This window comes from Sceloporus undulatus, chromosome 4, assembly GCF_019175285.1.
Source record: "Sceloporus undulatus isolate JIND9_A2432 ecotype Alabama chromosome 4, SceUnd_v1.1, whole genome shotgun sequence".
Taxonomy (NCBI): domain Eukaryota; kingdom Metazoa; phylum Chordata; class Lepidosauria; order Squamata; family Phrynosomatidae; genus Sceloporus; species Sceloporus undulatus.
Genome location: NC_056525.1, coordinates 158,939,884 through 158,945,883, shown reverse-complemented (window position 1 = coordinate 158,945,883; position 6,000 = coordinate 158,939,884).

Sequence of the window (6,000 nt, the reverse complement as noted above, 5' to 3'; positions counted from 1 at the left end):
TTTTTATTTGTATGCTGCTTTTCCATAGATCAAAGCGGTATGGCACCTGTTTAGATGCTGCTCCTTTTGATGACATTCCAGGATGGGAAAAAGGGAATACAATTGCTCCTGAGGCCACCAGAGTTTGATGATCGAAAGAGGGGTCTAGTAAAGTAAAAACTAGCAGCACTTCTGCCTACAAAGCAAGCTAATCCAACTAAACAAAGGAAAGGTTCCCTAATTTATAGGAAACTTTTGCCCTGGGGCAAAATCCAGGAAGTCAATATGCCCAAATGGTCCAAATCTTTGATATGTCATAATCTAAGTGACATTTTGAAGCTAGGTCTTCCAAAGGTGTAACATGGGTGTGTGAAAGGGTGTATTCCTTTATCAGGATGGCTTAAAATGTCAGGTAGATGGAGTTGTTTACTCTGTCTCACATCTAGGTTCTTCTTCACCTCCTCCAACATGTCTGGAAAATAAATCCTCTTGTTGACTCCCAAGCTAGCCGACGTAACCTGCTTGCTTTCACATAGAGGCTGGTTTTATAGCAACTCTGATATCAAAGAGGAGGTAACGGTTTAGATATGTTTAGGGGGAGAAATATAAATGACAAACTGGTAGTCAGGATCATAATAATTTTTGTATGATTATTTTGGAGCTTACATTTCATTTCTGTCCCATTTAATATCCTTGTTAGTGATTATGAAAGCCCTCCAGACTGTTATTTTTATTTTTTTTCAAATTTAGCCTCCACATGATAAGCTTTCCATGATACTAGCTTTTGAAGATATATGTATATTGTTCCTGAAAGGTAGTAATGAGCTTTGCAAAGTTTCATACCACTTACTATACAGGAGTGCCTCATTTATGTAAAAAAAATTACCAAAAAAATAAAATAAAATAAATGAAAGTAGGAAGCTAAATAATTCTTCCCCCTTCTAACATGACTTTTGAAGAAAACATTTAACTTGAGTGCAAATGCCTATTCAGAGCTTGGAAAATGTTTAAAATGCCATTAATTTTTTATTGAACACTTCCTTATACTTTAAATTACATTCAGCAAATCTATAATGCATTAGATGGAGAACATTTTATGCATGACTATACGGAAAACAAAAGAAGGGAATGTTCCCTAGATTTAGGAGGTGGCACAGATGTAATAGGGAAGAACTTTCCTTCCCCACACACACATTTGGATGTTATGCACGTGAAGGAACACAGAAAATACCAGTTATACAGTGTACCTATCCTAACGCAACTTGCTTTCCAAAGTGGGCCAGACTACAAAGAAATTTTCAATGGCAGAGCATAGGAACTGAAGGTTCGCCTGCCTCATGGATCCTGTCCTGCACTACTAATGGAGGACGTTTTCTCAAACTAACCACTTGACATTCACTCTAGTACAGCCTGGATTTGGAATAGTTCCTTTTTTAGTTATTTATTAACTACCTTTATACTCTATTTTCCACACAGCCTTTTCAGTAAATCAGCCCACTTTCTTCTAATTACAATTTCTGTGTTGGTGGAGCAGGGAAAGTCATACAGATGTGTCCAGCTATTTCCCTTTAGTTGGACACATTTAAAGAGGTACAGTGGTGCCTCGGGTTACGAAATTAATTCGTTCCACCGCGGCGTTCGTAACCCAATTTTTTTCGTAACCCGAAAAAGCCATAGGCGCTAGCGCTGGAAAGCCGCGTTTCGTGCGAAAAAGCGCCGAAAAGCACCAAAAAATTTTTTCGTAAGCCGAAAAAAAAACGTAACCCGGAACAGTTTTTTCCTATGGGATTTTTTCGTATCCCGGAAATTTCGTAAGGCGGTGCTTTCGTATCCCGGGGTACCACTGTATTCTTGGGAACTTTCCATGGACGTTTGGGAGGTCTTTATGGATGATGTTATTACTGTTCATATTTGTTCGCCAATGCATATTATTTAGTGCACACATTTCTTTTCTATAAAATACCCCATAAACCTCACAAATGTGTGGATTCACAAGGCAGGATATGTTTCTTTCTGTAGACTCTTTCAAAAGGTGTGAGGAAAGCCTCATTTTCCTCAAGACTGTGAGATTCATCCCAATTTATTCCTGTGCCTAGTCTAAGCTCCACATGTAAGAGCTGTAGGTATTAAAGCTGCTTTTAACACATTTCAGACTTCAAAAATATGTGAAGAAGAGTCCATCTGAAAGTGCTTGGGAAGCACTAAGATAAAAAGGCCAAGAAGCTGCTTGTGAACTAGTTTATTGTGATAACCTCAAACCAGTCTGTATTTAAGAAATTAAAGAGAAAGATATTTCTCAGCTACCAACATTTTTCTTGATGGCTTTCATAGAGAAACATTTCAATTTAGGGTGTCTCTTACTGATTCCACTGACATTTCAGCAATTGACTGGGTTATTAGTCATAATATGATACCTCCACCCTCCATTTTCTTTTAAACATCATATATAATGAACTGCCTGGAGACTCTTCCTGTGGTGGTTAGGAATTATATTCTTAATAATTAAACTCTGCTTTTCTTATGTCTGAGTCTGGAAAAGTAGTACAGAAGAGGCTCCACACACACACACCAATGGCCACTACACTACAGGAGATAATTGGAATGGAACACCAAAGGAAGTTATAATTTGTTTCATATTAAAATCATCCAGAGGAAGAACATCTCTATGAACCCTGTTCAATGGATGATTTAGCATGATATAAACAAGATCATGGAATAGTTATGATTTAGATCCTAGCTCCAGAATTCCCTAGCAAGCAAGGTCAATAGACATACTAGACAGCAGTTTCTGTGAGCCATTGTTAAGAGTAGAGCACTGGGCTTACTGGTTTGGAAGAAATATCTCTTCCAGACACTAACTTTCCACAAAACCTTACAGGCTGAAGGTTTTAAAAACAAGCAAACAAGCATTAACCAGTGTGACTCTATGTGAGAATGAAGAAGAAAGACAAGCTGATTTTGCAGCAAAATCAATTATTTATTTATTTAATAGACAGAAAAAGAGATCAGTAGAAACCAACAGAGCAGTCTATATTCAATGCAAACTGTTTCTCAATTTAAAAGAAGAGGGAAATGGCATGAGAGGTATTTCTGACTAATGTAAGAGAGATGTAGCTACATTTAAGGGACTACAGACTAGAGCATGCAAATAGATTTTCTTAAGTGCTTTACAGAGCACCCAAAAAGGGTGCTCTGCCAGCGCCCGTGTTTGCTGCGTGAGGGAACCGCAGCGGACAAACTGCATGGTCCCCGGCGCAGCAAAAAGAATCCGCAAAAAGTGGGTTCTTTTTGTGGTGCGGTTATGATGCCGCAAGGTGCCAATGGAGCACTTGTGGCATCATAACCGTATTGTGATGTGCGGACGCCAAGCATCCGCCACATCAAAATGGTGGCGCCCATGTGTATAGGGTGTCGCCATTTTGATGTACCCAGTACGTAGTAGGAGTGAGGCCTGATTGGACGCTGCATCCTCGGCCAACCCCTAGTACTTACTGGGGGCGGGCCAAAGGCCCGTGTAGAACGCGCCTTACTCTCCAATGTGTAGAGAGGTTTGGATGAATGAAGATCATAGCATCAAATGCAGGTCTCAGAGAGACTGTTTCTCTGTATTTAACCTCTTCAGGCAGTCTATTAAAGTGAAGGGAATGCCTCTGTTTGGGGCAAAACATGACCTCAACATTAGTCTATAGAGGATTAAAAAAACGTATGTAATGGTGTCGGTCTATGACAGCGTTAAAGATTCCATGTCTGCTTGCTTAAAATGATGAGTGCAAAGCTTGTGTTTATGTGCCAAAGGGCTGATGTGAATATGTTCTTCAGGGACTGATAATAGGGCTGTGCAGACCACCCGTTTCAGAGCCAGATTGGGGCCATGGCAACCACACACCATGGCTTTACAGCATTCCTCTGGCACTGTGTCATCTAAATGCAGTGCCAGAGGAGCACCTTGATGCTGTGAGCCATGTGGTGTAGCACACAGCATCATGCTGCCATGGGAGTGTAGTCAGGGCATGTGTCGTGTGGATGCCACATCCCGACTCCACCCCCAGATTGGCTTTAATGGACGGTCTGCACAGGCCCAATGACTCTTAGATAGTCTGGGCTATCTAATGAAAACAATGGAGCTGCATACATGAGTCAAAGTAATTCACTATCTTTCAAATATACATAGAGTTGCACAACATCTCTGGAAGCTTCACAGTACATAAGTCTGCCCATTTTGACTGATCTCCATTCAGTGGAGATATACGAAACAGTTAAACCCTGATTGCTCTCATCAATTAAACAACTTCCTCATCAGCAGGGTTGGGTCAGGTTGGGGATTGGAGTACAACATCCAATTTGTACTTTTGAAATGAGGTTTGACTTTTTCCCAAGATGGACAGAAGTCCAGGCTCCCATCCATACACTGTTCAGTATGAATTCTTAACAATTTGTACAGACTTTGACAACAGACACCTTTCTCCCTTATGCATCCAAGTGTAATATTCGTATTTACTGAGCAAAAATAATTAAAGCCATAGTGTAACCACACCCCAGCCCAGCTCTCTAGATCTTGGGCATTCCCCCTTCTATCCCAGTGTGATTGTAAGAGGGGAATTACAAGCTTCCACTTTTAAATGAAACGAAAGGCCCAAACAGACAAAGCTGCTTCGGGTCACTTTGGAGGTATGCTTTTTAAATGCTGCATGTGTGCTAACAGGCCAGAAGCTGTACCAAAGCCACACTTCAATCCTAAGGAGTGGAGCACAGCTTTGATGCAGCTTCTGGCCTCTCAGGAAACATGCTTCATTTAAACAGCATACTTCCAAAGTGACCCGAAGCAGCTTTATTTTGGCCTGTCTGTTTGGGCCCAATGTTCCCTGTTGTATCAAAATATACAAAAACTGAAAATGGCTTAAACTATAATTAGTTGAAAAAGGCCAGGATCAAATCCAGTTTATGACTCTGGCTTGTTTGCTCACTTAATTATTTACAGTTTCTCAGAGTTTGAATGTAACAGGACTATGTGGTTAACTTCTCATCTCCTCAGGGCCACAGCAGAGCACAGACAGGGTGAAAGATGAGTGGTCCTGACCATTTTTGGCTTCGCTCTAACTATGCTTCCCCTCCTTCCATGTAGTCGTAGGGGCTTCAGGGTGAAATATAGATTGCCAGATCATTTATTGAGGGCTTTTGAAATGAGACTAAGAACCACATGATAGTGAAGAATTCTTGATTCTGTAGAACTATGTAGAACTATAATCCAGTGAATTGCTTCACTGATGAATCAATGTTATTGGCTTGAGGAAAGAGAGAACAACACAACATTTGACAGCTGCTTTTGACAATCGCTCCCAGTTTTCTGTAATATATTGGAGGAATGCTTTATGAAACCCTGAGGCCATTTTTTCCATCTCCCATTAAGTCATCTTCTCCCTCCATCTTTGGAAAAGTGGTTGTTTCTGGATATAATGGTTCATATACAATCCAAGTCCACCTGGACTATTCCTCTCTGTGGGATAGTCTTTGTCTTTCTTATGTTGATAGCCCCTTTTAAATGCCTCTGTCTTTGGTCTGTTTTGAATAAAATTACCACAACAAATAATGACTCAGTGGCCTGAGAATAAACTTTGAACCCACATATTTTCTCATTACCCTCCCCTTCCATTTTTTACATCCAAGCTGAACTTTAAAAATATATTATGGTCTGTTAAGCAACACTTAAACCACAGTACTCAATGATAACTGAAATAGGAAACTGTGGTTTAGGTGATGCTTTCAAACTAGAATGTCAAAACTTAATGAGATGTAATGGCCTGAGATCATTATGTCTAGAATTGGACCTCTGTACTTTTAACTGATGATTGACATATTTGTATAAAATATGATGCCAAATAGTGCCTCTCCATCCACAACAGAGAATTTACCAAATATGGAACAGTTCATTTGTTTGTAAATCAGCTTTTAAAATCACATAAGAAGTTCTGGTCCAAAAACCAGAACATGGGGGCATGAGTACTTATGGTTATCAAACATCTG